Source organism: Fundulus heteroclitus, unplaced genomic scaffold (genome assembly GCF_011125445.2).
Source record: "Fundulus heteroclitus isolate FHET01 unplaced genomic scaffold, MU-UCD_Fhet_4.1 scaffold_224, whole genome shotgun sequence".
NCBI lineage: Eukaryota > Metazoa > Chordata > Actinopteri > Cyprinodontiformes > Fundulidae > Fundulus > Fundulus heteroclitus.
In genome coordinates, this window is record NW_023396636.1 from 167,486 (window position 1) to 182,014 (window position 14,529).

Below are 14,529 nucleotides of genomic sequence, written 5' to 3' on the forward strand. Positions count from 1 at the left end.
CATAACTTGAAATTCTCTCGCAGGAATCACAATAAAACTATTTACATGCATAAATCAAGCAGAGCACTATGGCGAAAGCTGACTGCTCCATTTGTGAAAGTAAAATCTGTTGAGCTCTATTTGGCATTAAGACATCAATTCTTATTGCTAGACAGGACACTCGGAGAAAGAAAAAAAAGGAAAAACTTCTGATGGCCACAAGCTGTGTAAAAAGCTGAAACAGCTCCATAGAAGGCGGTATTTAGCCTGAGCTCTGGATGGACAGCTCTGTGAACGGATCATCTGCAGCCCATGTGGCCCAATGTTATTTTTATGCATGAGAAATACCATATGGGGCGTGCTAAGTCAGGGAAATGCTTGTGTCAGTTGGTCATTGCGTGAGGGTTGAGAACTCTATGCATACAGCTCCTGGGAGGGGGTGCACGACCAACTTGGGGTCTCAGCGCTCCTGCAGGATAGTGGTTTGGCTCTCAGGTCAGCTTTCTGCTGTGCAGCTTAGACAGACCAGCACTGATTTAATCATGATTTTAGTTTCACAGAAAGCAGACTTAACTCAGTTTGGTTATGACAACCATGGCTAAAAAGAAATGTCTCACTTTCATTTGTTCATTTTCATAGACGTTTTATTTATTATTCCTTTTGTCAGATCCAAGTTATTTCAGTGACCATTGTGGGTTTTTCTTTCACTTAATAAGGGGAACCAACAATTTTGTCAAAGTGTGTAGTTATATTTGTAACAAAATGTAAAAAGTTAAAGGGGGTTATCTTTGCAGAGTCCTGCATTCCTTCTGGATGAGAAAAATCCAGGTGAAACTTGAAGTGTTGACAGGAGGAGAGATGCTACGATTTCTTTTCAATATTTTCTCATCACCAGAAGGATGAATGGATGGTTGATGGAATATTAAATGACTCCCTATTATGACCTTGTACGATTTTTGTTTTCTTATTCACACAGTGTTATGGGATCAATATGGGTTCATTTCCACAGAAACACTTAACACTCGGCATGTTGGGGAATCCAGGCCATAATTGCAAATGACTGTAACCATGGCAACCCCGAAGCATCACTGCCTGAAATGTTCACAATCTGTCTAGAAAACAACCTCAGCATGTTAGACATCAGCATTAATACTGCTGTTAAAGGAACTTACCTGATAATAAATAATGTCTGAAATGAAATAAAAGGCCTCCAGAAACAGCAAGAAGAACCAGCAGAACCAGCAGAACTACAGCCCAAGTTGGAAATATTTCTATGGAAAACATAAAGACCAGTTAGATTTTAGGCACTCATGATGTTTTCTTTTGTCTGAAAATTTGTATAGTTTGCAGATTTATGTTCAATATTTCAATTCCCTTTAAAAAATAAAATACACTTCTCTCTGATCATGTGAACATTTGTAGTTTTAATGTTATTGATATAGTTGGAATTTACATGGATCACCAATTTTGTTCAAATCTTTGCATTTTAGGAACTCAGTTTAATTCTGGTTATTTATTTGGTGTTGACTGAAAACAAATGTGTTTTAAGGCAATTTATATATATATATTTTAATGTAGTGTACGTTTAATTAATGTACAGAAAGTTCACATAAGAAAGTTCACATAAGGTCAGATACTTAGAAAATTAATAAATAGGAACATAGCCCCAAACATCCACATATAGACCATATTCCATAGATAACAATCCGTGAGGCTTATTTTCAGAATACAATAACCTATTGAATAGAACAACTTTTAAGCAGAAATTATACACAGTTTATTAAACAGGGCTTATACAGGAACGAGTAACCCTAATTTAATGCTTTTTTAATGCTCTTTTAATGCTCGTAGAAATTATTTTAACAAGTACCCATATATATATATATATATATATATATATATATATATATATATATATATATATATATATATATGTTATGCCAGAAGCTGGTTGAATATGCTTATTATTACTATTTATAATAATTTGGTACTATAATTTAAGTAATAAATCATTCAACTCAAAATTCCGCTATAACAAAACATAGTTCAAGTGGTGGTGATGTTAGCTATAAGCTTGTAAGGATTTATACTACTAATGCATTAGTTAATTAGCTGTTATGAACTTATTTATGCTGGAATAAATGATCTGGTCAGACTTTTAACCAACGAGGTTTATCCGGCAGGCTGTGAGAACCCCAATGTAACTGCAATTAGAGTTTAAATCCTTATTCCTTATCACCATCCAATGATATTGTCTCTGTATTAATATCAGATGTTAACTCCAAAGGAGGTTAGCTCTGAATTCTGAATACCCATGTAACTGTGAATTGGATTGAACACAAAACAATTTCTATTCCGCAGTGGTTGTTTATTAAACCAAAAGCAATTCCCTGTTACAGTAATTCTCTGATTGAACGACTTTGGAAATCTTACTCATTACTAAAACTACACATGCAAAATATAGGTGGAAATAAAAGAACAAAAAAATAAACAATGGATTAACATGAGCGATTAGCGAATCTAAGTTCAGCTCATGGTTGTTTAAACCACACTCAGAGATGTCGGCATTTGACGTCGCAGTATTGGGGAGCAGACACCCGCTCTGAGACACTCGCAAGATGGCGACTATGATGACGTAGGCTCTACAACCTTGCGTGATGCGTGAGGGGAGGTCCTAGTGATGTCACCACACTTACACTAATGTGAGGCGGTACCTCGCTCACAGAGGGAGTGGTTTACGGGTGGGTTTAAAGAACAACAGCGAACTAAGATTCAACAAAGTGATCAAATTTACTGATAAGAAGAAGAGAAAAGAGAGGGGGGGAGCAAAATAAATCCAACTTGGTTGTGGAGTGAAAAGCATTAACCTACACCTACAAAGTTCCTACATCTGCCCAGGCACTTCTAAACACCCTGTGGATGAAAAATAAATAAAAGGGAGAACCCCGTTACTTTGAGGTGATTCCGAGTGAAGTCCCGGTTGGGTCCGTGAGCGCTCCGGATAACACGGCGTCCTGAATGCGTCTCGACAGGAGCGAGCAGCAGCGGGGACAGGATGAAAAAGCTCCTTCGTCTGTTCCTCCGGGCTCACAGTCGCTTTGCTCGGCCCAGCAAAGCGTAGTCCTCTTTCGATCACTGGGAGATAAGGCGGCTTCCAGTATTTGATCAGAGGGAATTAAAAGTACCTTTTTAAGTCGACCTCCTGCTATAATAAATCCAAGGATAAGTTTGCTTCGGAAAATGTCGGTCCAGCGAGAAACTCGAGCACGTGGCGTGTGGGTAATTAATCCACGGAGTACAGCTGTGTGTCTTCTCAGGTTGGTGGTGTGCCAGAGAAAGAAGGCAAATTGTCCTGCGTGGCCGCAAATTATAGATTTTCCCTAGTAACGTTATCTCTCCGCTCCGTTGTTAGGGCGGCGGCGGGCATTTTGGGCCGCGTTGCATGGTGGGAGTTGGTGGCCATTTTGACCACATTGCATCATGGCAAACGCAGTCCGTCATGTCCCGAATTAATGCAGTCTCGTCACGTTTGAACTGATATTATATATATATATATATATATATATATATATATATATATATATATATATATATATTGTCATATTTATGTAAATGTGACTCTGAAGAACGCAATGACTGACAAAAAGGTAGATTTTAAAAAGGTTTATTGTATGGTTGGAAATGGATGGTTCTTTCTGTGGTTTGAAGGTCTCACGGGTTCTGCCAGAAAGATGGAGAAGGTGGTGAACAACTTGAGCTTGGTTATTGTGAAGATGAGACTTGGTCGGGAACTCACTTAGCAAGGAGGCAACAAGGACAAGGTTAGTAACGGACTTCAGGAAATAACAAGAGATCATAGGGTTGGTCTGTACCACGCAAGAGCGCAAACGAACTGACGCCCTCCTCCTGGTTCCAGCTCCTTATAAAGGGTGACAATTAGATCTGATGAATCACACCTGCCCGTCCAACCCTGCAGAGAAGAGAGAGCAAGGAAAACAGGCCCGCACCTAGACCACGGAGTATGACATATATATATATATATATATATACAGTATATATGTATAAGGTTGCGTGATGAGTCCCTTCTATACCACCATGATTGGCTTCATCAGAGACAAAGATGAGGCCGCCTACAGGGAGGAGGTGGACCGTCTGTCTGAGTGGTGTGACAAAAACAACCTGCAGCTGAACACCGAGAATACTAAGGAGCTCATCGTGGACTTCAGGAGGAACGCTGACCTACACCCACCCATCCACATCAAGGGGACAGCAGTGGAGCGTGTGGACAGCTTTAAGTTTCTGGGAGTCCACATCTCCGAGGACCTGACCTGGACGACCAGCTGTTCCAAACTCATCAAGAAGGCGCACCAGCGCTTGTTCTTCATGAGGACCCTGAGAAAGAACCATCTGTCCTCAGAGATCCTCACAAACCTCTACCGCTGCACCATTGAGAGCATCCTCACCAACTCGATTACAGTTTGGTACGGGAACTGTTCTGTCGCCGACCGGAAGGCGCTGCAGAGGGTGGTGAAAACTGCTCAGCACATCGCAGAGGAACCGCTCCCTACCACCAAGGACATCTATAGGAAGCGGCGTCTGAAAAGGGCCGGGAAAATCACCAAGAACTTCACTCACCATGCACACACACTCTTCTCCCTCCTGCCCTCTGGGAGGCATTACAGAAGCTTACGGACCAGAACCACCAGGCACCCGAACAGTTCTTGAATGAATGGTACTGTGTATATATATATATATATATATATATATATATATATATATATATATATATATATATATTAGGGCTGGGCAAGTTAACGCGTTAATTTTGCGTTAATTCATTAGACTATTAACGGCGATATTTATTTTATCACGCATTAACGCATGTTGCTCACATGCTTTCAGTCAGTGTCAGTCAGCACTCACGGCAGCACTCTGGTGCTCCCCCTCCCCTCTCGTACATGGCTCAGCGGTGCCAGCCAATCAGCACGCAGGCTCAGCCTGGTCCGCCCACTCAGCTCTCACACAAACTTAACAGACAAACAGCTGAGAGAGACCGCAGCAGCCAAAAGACATTAACAGGGGAAGTAGCACCGTTTGGCTTTATTTTAATACCGTAAATGAAATCAAGCTATATGTTTTGTAAAAAGCCGGTTCATTTCAGTGGAAACACAACAAATTTATCTAAGCACGTAAAAAAACATGAAAACGTCGAGCCACAGAAACAGAGAGAGGAGACGAAACTTCTGTCATTGCCCCGACAGACCCACAGACGTCTCTGACTGAGGCGTTTCAGTCCTCCATGGAACATCCAGGTAGATCAGTGTTCATCTTCAGCAGCAGTTCATGTTAACTTTCAAAGTAGATATTCAATTCAATTCAATTCAATTTTATTTATATAGCGCCAAATCATGAAACATGTCATCTCAAGGCACTTTACAAAGTCAAGTTCAATCATATTATACAGATTGGGTCAGATTATACAGATTGGTCAAAAATGTCCTATATAAGGAAACCAGTTGATTGCATCAAAGTCCCGACAAGCAGCATTCACTCCTGGGGAACCGTAGAGCCACAGGAAGAGTCATCTGCATTGTACATGGCTTTGCTGCAATCCCTCATACTGAGCAAGCATGAAGCGACAGTGGGAAGAAAAACCACCCATTAACGGGAAAAAAAACCTCCGGCAGAACCGGGCTCAGTATGAACGGTCATCTGCCTCGACCGACTGGGGTTACAGAAGACAGAACAGAGACACAACAAGAGAAACAAAAAAGCACAGAAGCACACATTGATCTAGTAATCTGTTCTACATTAGATGGTAGTAGCGGGTGAGCCGTCTTCTCTGGATGATGTCACAGTTAACAGAACGCCAGACCAGGTGTACCTACTATGAAGAGAAAAGAGAGAGAACAGAAAGTTAAAGCAGAAATGACAACACATAATGCATAATTGAAGAACAGTAGAACTCAATATAGTGAGAAAATTAGATCCTGATATACTCCAGTAACCTAAGCCTATAGCAGTAAAACTATAAAGGTAGCTGAGAGTAACATGAGTCACTAGTTATAATTTTTGTCAAAAAGAAAAGTTTTAAGCCTAGTCTTAAAAGTAGACAGGGTGTCTGCCTCACGGACCAAAACTGGGAGTTGGTTCCACAGGAGAGGAGCCTGATAGCTAAAGGATCTGCCTCCCATTCTACTTTTAGAGACTCTAGGAACCACCAGCAGACCTGCGGTCTGAGAGCGAAGTGCTCTGTTAGGAACATACGGGGTAATCAGAGCTCTGATATATGATGGAGTTTGATTATGAAGGGCTTTATACGTTAGAAGAAGAATTTTAAATTCTATTCTTGATTTAACAGGAAGCCAATGAAGGGAAGCTAAAATTGGAGAAATATGATCCCTCTTGTTGATTTTCATCAGAACTCTTGCTGCAGCATTTTGGATCAGCTGAAGGCTTTGAACTGCATTTTGTGGAATTCCTGATAGTAAAGAATTACAATAGTCCAGCCTTGAAGTAACAAATGCATGGACCAGTTTTTCAGCATCACTCCTGGACAGAATGTTTCTAATTTTGGCGATATTCCGGAGGTGAAAAAAGGAAACTCTGGAAACCTGTTTAATATGGGATTTAAATGACATGTCTTGGTCAAAAATAACACCAAGATTTTTTACTTTATTACCAGAGGCCAGGTTAATGCCACCCAGATTAAGTGATTGGTTAAGAAGTTTATTTTTTGAGGACTCTGGCCCAAAGATTAAAACTTCGGTCTTGTCAGAATTTAGATGCAGGAAATTTAAAGTCATCCAGCTTTTGATGTCATCAAGACATGACTGCAGTCGAAGTAATTGATTGGATTCATCAGGATTTATGGATAAATATAGCTGAGTATCATCAGCATAACAGTGGAAATTAATCCCATGCTGTCTGATAATTTTGCCTATCAGAAACATATATATAGTAAAGAGAATTGGTCCAAGGACTGAACCCTGTGGTACTCCACAGGTGACCCTAGAGTTTGAGGAAGATTTATTATTAACATGAACAAATTGGAATCTGTCTGACAGATAAGATTTAAACCAGCCTAATGCTTTCCCCTTAATCCCTACAGTATGTTCAAGTCTTTGTAGGAGAATATTGTGATCAACTGTATCAAACGCAGCACTGAGATCTAACAGGACAAGTATAGACACAAGTCCATTATCTGAGGCCATGAGACATATCTATCATATGTTACTGGAGCCCACACAGAAAATGTAATTAAGACCTTGAAAGAACCCAGTACATATATTAAAAAGTGTTATTTAAGATAAGATAACATTAGCTAATCCTTTTTTATCCCACGACGGGGAAATTTATAGGATTAAAGCAACAGGCAGGTGCACACAACACAGACAAAATTACATAAGGATTGAAATATATAAGAGGTGGATTAGCAAAAAAACACTGAACATAACATTATTGTTATTATTATTATTTAATTGTAATGAAATAAAAACCACAAAACCCAAAAGGTCAACAGTTTCATGATACATCAAGCTTAGGGACTGGCTAATATACAGCAGGTCAAAAAAGGCCATATTTTGGGTGCAGTGCTTGCTGTTCTCTTATGAAGAAAAGATCAACTAGTGCACTAAATTCAATAGATGGGTTGAAAATATCCAGTATAAAAGTGCTACAAATGTTACAACACTTTTGTTCATATGGCAGCAGAACATTAAAATAAAAGTGCTCTTTACACTACTTTTGAATTCATTCTTGGAGTTTGCGCATACAATGCGATTAATCATGATTAATCGGGCAAATTATGTGATTAATCGCGATTAAAAATTTTAATCGTTGCCCAGCCCTAATATATATATATATATATATATATATATATATATATATATATATATATATATATATATATATATATATATATATATATATATATATACACTACCGTTCAAAAGTTTGGGGTCACATTGAAATGTCCTTATTTTTGAAAGATAAGCACTGTACTTTTCAATGAAGATAACTTTAAACTAGTCTTAACTTTAAAGAAATACACTCTATACATTGCTAATGTGATAAATGACTATTCTAGCTGCAAATGTCTGTTTTTTGGCGCAATATCTACATAGGTGTATAGAGGCCCATTTCCAGCAACTATCACTCCAGTGTTCTAATGGTACAATGTGTTTGCTCATTGGCGCAAAATGCTAATTGATGATTAGAAAACCCTTGTGCAATCATGTTCACACATCTGAAAACAGTTTAGCTCGTTACAGAAGCTACAAAACTGACCTTCCTTTGAGCAGATGGAGTGTCTGGAGCATCACATTTGTGGGGTCAATTAAACGCTCAAAATAGCCAGAAAAAGAGAACTTTCATCTGAAACTCGACAGTCTATTCTTGTTCTTAGAAATGAAGGTTATTCCATGCGAGAAATTGCAAAGAAATTGAAGATTTCCTACAACGGTGTGTACTACTCCTTCAGAGGACAGCACAAACAGGCTCTAACCAGAGTAGAAAAAGAAGTGGGAGGCCGCGTTGGACAACTAAGCAAGAAGATAAGTACATTAGAGTCTCTAGTTTGAGAAACAGACACCGACTGTCCCCAACTGGCACAGTCCCCAACTGGCATCTTCATTAAATAGTACCCGCAAAACACCAGTGTCAACATCTACAGTGAAGAGGCGGCTGCGGGATTCTGGGCTTCACGGCAGAGTGGCAAAGAAAAAGCCATATCTGAGACTGGCCAATAAAAGAAAAAATTAAGATGGGCAAAAGAACACAGACATTGGACAGAGGAAGACTGGAAAAAAGTGTTGTGGACGGATGAATCCAAGTTTGAGGTGTTTGGATCACAAAGAAGAACGCTTGTGAGACGCAGAACAAATAAAAAGATGCCATGACGCCATCTGTTAAGCATGGTGGAGGTAATGTGATGGTCTGGGGTTGCTTTGGTGCTGGGAAGGTGGGAGATTTGTACAGGGTAAAAGGGATTCTGAATAAGGAAGGCTATCACTCCATTTTGCAACGCCATGCCATACCCAGTGGACAGCGCTTGATTGGAGCCAATTTCATCCTACACCAGGACAATGACCCTAAACCAGGGGTCGGGAACGTATGGCTCACGAGGCAGTTGTGGCTCTTTTGATTTCATCTGGCTCGCAGATAAAACAAAATATCACTGCTATTGTTTTCATCCGGGTGTTTCGTGCATGCGCGCCGGACTGGAAGGCAGAAGGTGAACACATAGCGGGCGCAAAGGAAACTGACCAGTTCTCGACGTATTTTTCTTCTTTAGATAACGTATCACAAGATCGTTTTAAGAGTAAGTTGATGGTTAACATCGGGACATATGCACCAGCAACTCCCGCGACCCCATGAAGGATTAAGCGAGTCAGAAAATGGATGGATGGATGCTCAGACATGTTTGTATAACAGCAGAAAGCGGAGTCGGACACAGACCGCACCTCAGCAGAGAGGAAGACCCGCCCGGTAGGTTAAAAAAACTGTTCACAAAGGATTATTTTGGTGTTTTTGTCTTGTTAAAATGGGTGGAGATGTCGGCGACGTTGCAGCGCAAACACAGACATACTAGCGCTCGTGAACTCCGCTTCTCCCGGCCCCCCTCCTAGCGATCGCCACCTCCCCTCCGCCGCTATTTCAGTAGAACAATGACTAGTGCAGAATTAAGTTATATTTACCGGAGATGCGAGAACAGTCCTGTCTTTGCCTACAAGCGGGACCCGGAAGTAGCGTTGACGTCACGCGTGACGTCATGCGTGACGTCCCTCTTGACTACCCTCTTGGCTCTCACTGAAATAAATTTCCAGATATTTTGCTTTCATGGCTCTCTGAGTCAAAAAGGTTCCCGACCCCTGCCCTAAACACACCTCCAAATTGTGCAAGAACTATTTAGAGCAGAAGCAGGCAGCTGGTATTCTATCGGTAATGGAGTGGCCAGCGCAGTATATCTATATATATACCCCAAACTTTTGAACGGCAGTGTGTGTATATATATATATATATATATATATATATATATATATATATATATATATACACAAACCTCGGATTCAGAGGAACAAAGGTGCTGGCCGGAAAAAAACAAAGCCGACATGCGGAAGGCGGTGTTTCCCGCAGGAATTTGCTTAGGCGAGGCGGTGAGTTGGCGAACGGAACAAGTTTTGTGCGGAGCGGAGTCTGCATCGACGCCGTCGGTGAAGTCACTTCTCGTTTCAAAGTATCCATGTGTTTTTGTCTGTTTTTCCCTGCCATTCACTATACGCACGTGAGAAAGCAACAACAAAAAACCGCGTGTCAACGTCAAATAAACGCAAGCAACGCAAGCATATCGAGTTAGCAAGCATTTCAGTTTAAAGTTCTTCCAGCATCGAATATGACAGAAACAAGTTAGTTATAACCACTGCCAAGTTAAAGTTTGATATTGAACATAAAATGGTAATGCTGCTCCCTGCTGTTACATCAGAAATTGCCTGTTTTTGGTAGATTTTTTTCCCATAAAGAGAATTCCCTGTCAGTGGCAATAAGCTTTAATTTATTATTATTGCTATTTTTTGTTTTACATGTTTAAGTTGAGCTTTACACTAAATATGTGTTACTGATAAGTGCTACAAATGTTACAACACTTTTGTTCATATGGCAGCAGAACATTAAAATAAAAGTGCTCTTTACACTACTTTTGAATTCATTCTTGGAGTTTGTAAATACAATGCGATTAATCGCGATTAATCAGGCAAATTATGCGATTAATCGCAATTAAATATTTTAAAGAGAGAGAGAGTACTTGTTGATGGCTGTGTTCAGACACCAGAGCACCTCCTTATGCAGTGCTGCATTGGATCCAAATGCTGTTCGAAGACCGTCTGATTTACCGACGTTAGTGGCGGTAGAGCTTGCTCCAGCTGCTGCTGTGCTGTTTGCGGTAGCTAATGCGGACGTGACTGCGTTGGTTACAGAAAAGTAACTTGACATTGTTAGCTGTTGTCTGCCCCTTGCAGCTGATCTGTGGCTGTCTGCAGTGGTGTAGTGGTCCCTGGAGCAGTGGGTATACTCTCAATGTTTGCCCTTTTAAACGCATCTCAGAAAAATGCTGTTTTAGAGACAATGACATGTAAGACTGCTCTATTTAGTTTACCCAAAAATCCATCACTAGGGTTTACTCATTTTAGCCTAAAATATTTATCATAAAACATTTAGATTAAAATATTTCCTTGAGCTACTACGTGAGGTGTGAAAATACTGTTGTCTGTTTTTTAAAGATTTTATCCAGTTTCAGGCAGGTAATGTAAAATTTTCTTTGGTTTATATTGAAGGAATTCCTACACTACATCCAGAATCAACATTTCATCACTTTACTGTAGCTTTTTCAATATAGATCTAGATGATAAGGCATATGGAAAGTCCTGAATTTAATAAAAATCTATAGAAAGAAATAAAGTTAATGACGAGGAGAACATCAAACTCAAATCTCTTTGTCTTTGCAAATCATGAATTGTCAAATATACCACTTGAAACACCCAAAGAACTGTTGATCCTGTTGATTTAGACACCCTGACAATGAATGTTTAGCCCCTCGATTTTAAAATGGGCGGTGATTTTAAACTTGACATTCAAAAAGGGACCTCAGTTAAGTCATTTTTATCATTTAAGGAACAAAGCAAAGATAAAACCTATTCTTTCAAGGCAAAAACATGGAAACACTACTCTAAACCTTCATTTCATCATGGCTGGATTAGTGTATTTCTCTTTATCTCTGAATCGGTCAGTCCTCACTCAAATGTCTGCAGCTGGTTCAAACGCTGCTGCACACCTCTTAATGGAAAAACATAAAATAAAGCATATTACCCGATCCTGCCCTCCCTTCACCGGTTGCCTGTTCATTATAGAGTTCAGTTTAAAGAACTTCTGTTCGTTTATAAGGATTTAAACTGCTTATTATTATTGTTGTTGTTGTTTTAAATTGTTGAGTCTTTACCCAAGTCATTTTATTAATTTTTTTTTTTTTTACCTCCTGTTAAAGTGCTCTTTAAATAATGATGACAATGATGATGATTATGATCACAAGAAACTTTTGCATCATCACCCAGAAGCTGGAAAGCGCACAGCTGGTGTTGAGCTTGGAAGTAGCAAGTCATGGGCAGACACGGAACCGAGCACGAGCGAGCATAGTGGGTTGAGAAGAGTTTATAAGTTTTGAGCGCGCTGCGTGATGTTTAAACGCTGACTACCTGTCTCACTGCGCGCTCAAACAAAAGACAAATATCGTTCCAGAAGTGGGTATACGTAATTCTGACTGAAAAATAAGTGGGTATACGCCGTATACCCGCGTACACCCTGGACTACACTGTCCGACTTCATGTGAGATCGTGAAGCATTGACACCCATTGTGCAAAGCTTAATTTTTTTTTACAAACACACCAAAATCCCTCGTCATCTTTACCGTCTACAGGCTGCAGCCATGTCCCGAATTTCTCATTTTCCATCCACTTTTGTTGAAATTTGCATTTTCCCCATTCTCTAGCTCTTTCTCCGCCTCGAGCTTCTTTCCCGAATATCATAAAAACATACGACTTTACGATCAACCAGAAGCAGTTCAGCGCAAACACGCAGAATCAGTTATATCTGATAATATATCTGACAAAACTGTTTTTATGACCGTATTTTTTTTAGAAAAAAAATAAGGCATTTGTAATGCCACAGATAATCAAATTTAATTACTTTTAATGGCAATTAAGGCCTTAGTTTGAAAAAAATGTCATTTAATGACTTTTAATCACTTTTAATGCCCTGCGGAAACCTTGTTAAAACCAGATTTCTGTATTAAAATGCCTTTTTCGTTGCCTAATGAGATATTCTAGCCTCAAATGTCATGTTTTTATTAATTGCCAGTACAAAATCATTATAATTAAAAGAACTAAAGGCTTGAAAACATCAGTCTTTGTGTAATTAGTCCATATAACTTTAAGCTTAGTGAAAATGAGTTACTGAATAAATGCAATTTTCAATAATATTCTAATTATTTAACATATCTGCACATAGACACATACAGCCATTCATGTCTAAGAAAAGTGAAAAGCTAGTTCAATATTTTCTTGTTTAAAAACGTTGCAGCTGGAATAAAATATTTCATTTTTTTCATGCTAACGGTGCTTTATGTCTTCTGCCAGATGGCAACAACTGAACCAAAGAGTAAAGAGAAGGAGAGGAGTCTTTATTGACCTGATGGCTTCAGCAGGGATTGGTCGTATCATTTCTAGCTGTTCTGAGCCAATAATCTTACTGATTGATCGCCTGATTATTTTGTTATTGTACCAAGATGTCATATTAAAGGAGAGAAGGCTCTCAGAGACTATAAACCATGGTCAACATTTGCTTCCTGGCATTAAAGCTTCCCAGTTTTTTCATTGTCTCGACTTTAAATACCTATAATCTGCAGGAAATTGAAAAGAAAGTATGTTATGCACAAATCTATTCCTGTATTTAAATAACAAAATAGAGCATAATAACACAGTGAACACAGATTTTCTGCCAAGCTAAGCTTTTTAAAGCTCCTCTATCATCTCTTCAGGATGAATAAACTAGAAGCAGCTTCCTCCTTTGTGATCAGACTCATGTCCAGCAGAAGCTTTAATGCTCAGATCTTTAGGAAGAGACTGAAAAATCTGAGCTGGAAACCATCAAGAGTGAGAAATCCTGAATAAATCACAATGATGAATTCCTTCAATTCCTAACAGCATAGTTACATTTAACTGCTGAACATTTTAACTGTTAACCTATTACCAGAGGTTTTGCTTTCTGTACATACTGTATAAATACTCTGAACACATTGTTCTAATATTTCATCCTATTTATTCTTTATTTCCTAAATTAGCAGTCTGGTCAGCTCAAATCTCAGCTCTATTCTGCTCTGATTGACCCTTACTACCCAGGCAGGTAGAAAAAAAACTGTATTTGAAAAGCCAAGTCCAGCCAAATGGAGCCTGTGTCAAAGGTCTATGCCTGTTCTTACTGCCTGTACAGATAGTTTGTCTGCGTGTATCCTAAGACGGTGTGTCTCGAAAAAACAGTAACACGCGGTGACAAAAAAGATTCTTGATTCTTAAAAGGAGATAGAGACTTTTTGCTGCTTTTTTCTTTATTATCCTATCTGTGTGGCGTATCACTTCGTTACTGAGTTGGTGCGTGTTATTCCCAGTCACTTCTACTTTGTTATAACACCACTAACAGTTAACAGAAGTATTTACTGGTGAGGATATGTCATGACTAGACAAGGAAAGAACATGGAAAACAGTTATTTTTTAGTCTGTCTTTTCATAGCTGCCAAAGTCTAGCTCACTACTACACACATCACACCTGTTTCAAGATTGTCAAAATATGACAGACCACACCAGAATGTCAGATACCTTCCTGCCCGCCCTGTCTGGGTTGGTCCTGAACTTTAGACCACCCTTTTTGGGTTGTTTTATATTTTGGGCATCTAGAATAAGTCCTTGAGAAGGGGGTTTTGTCATGATATCTGATTATTGTTTATGT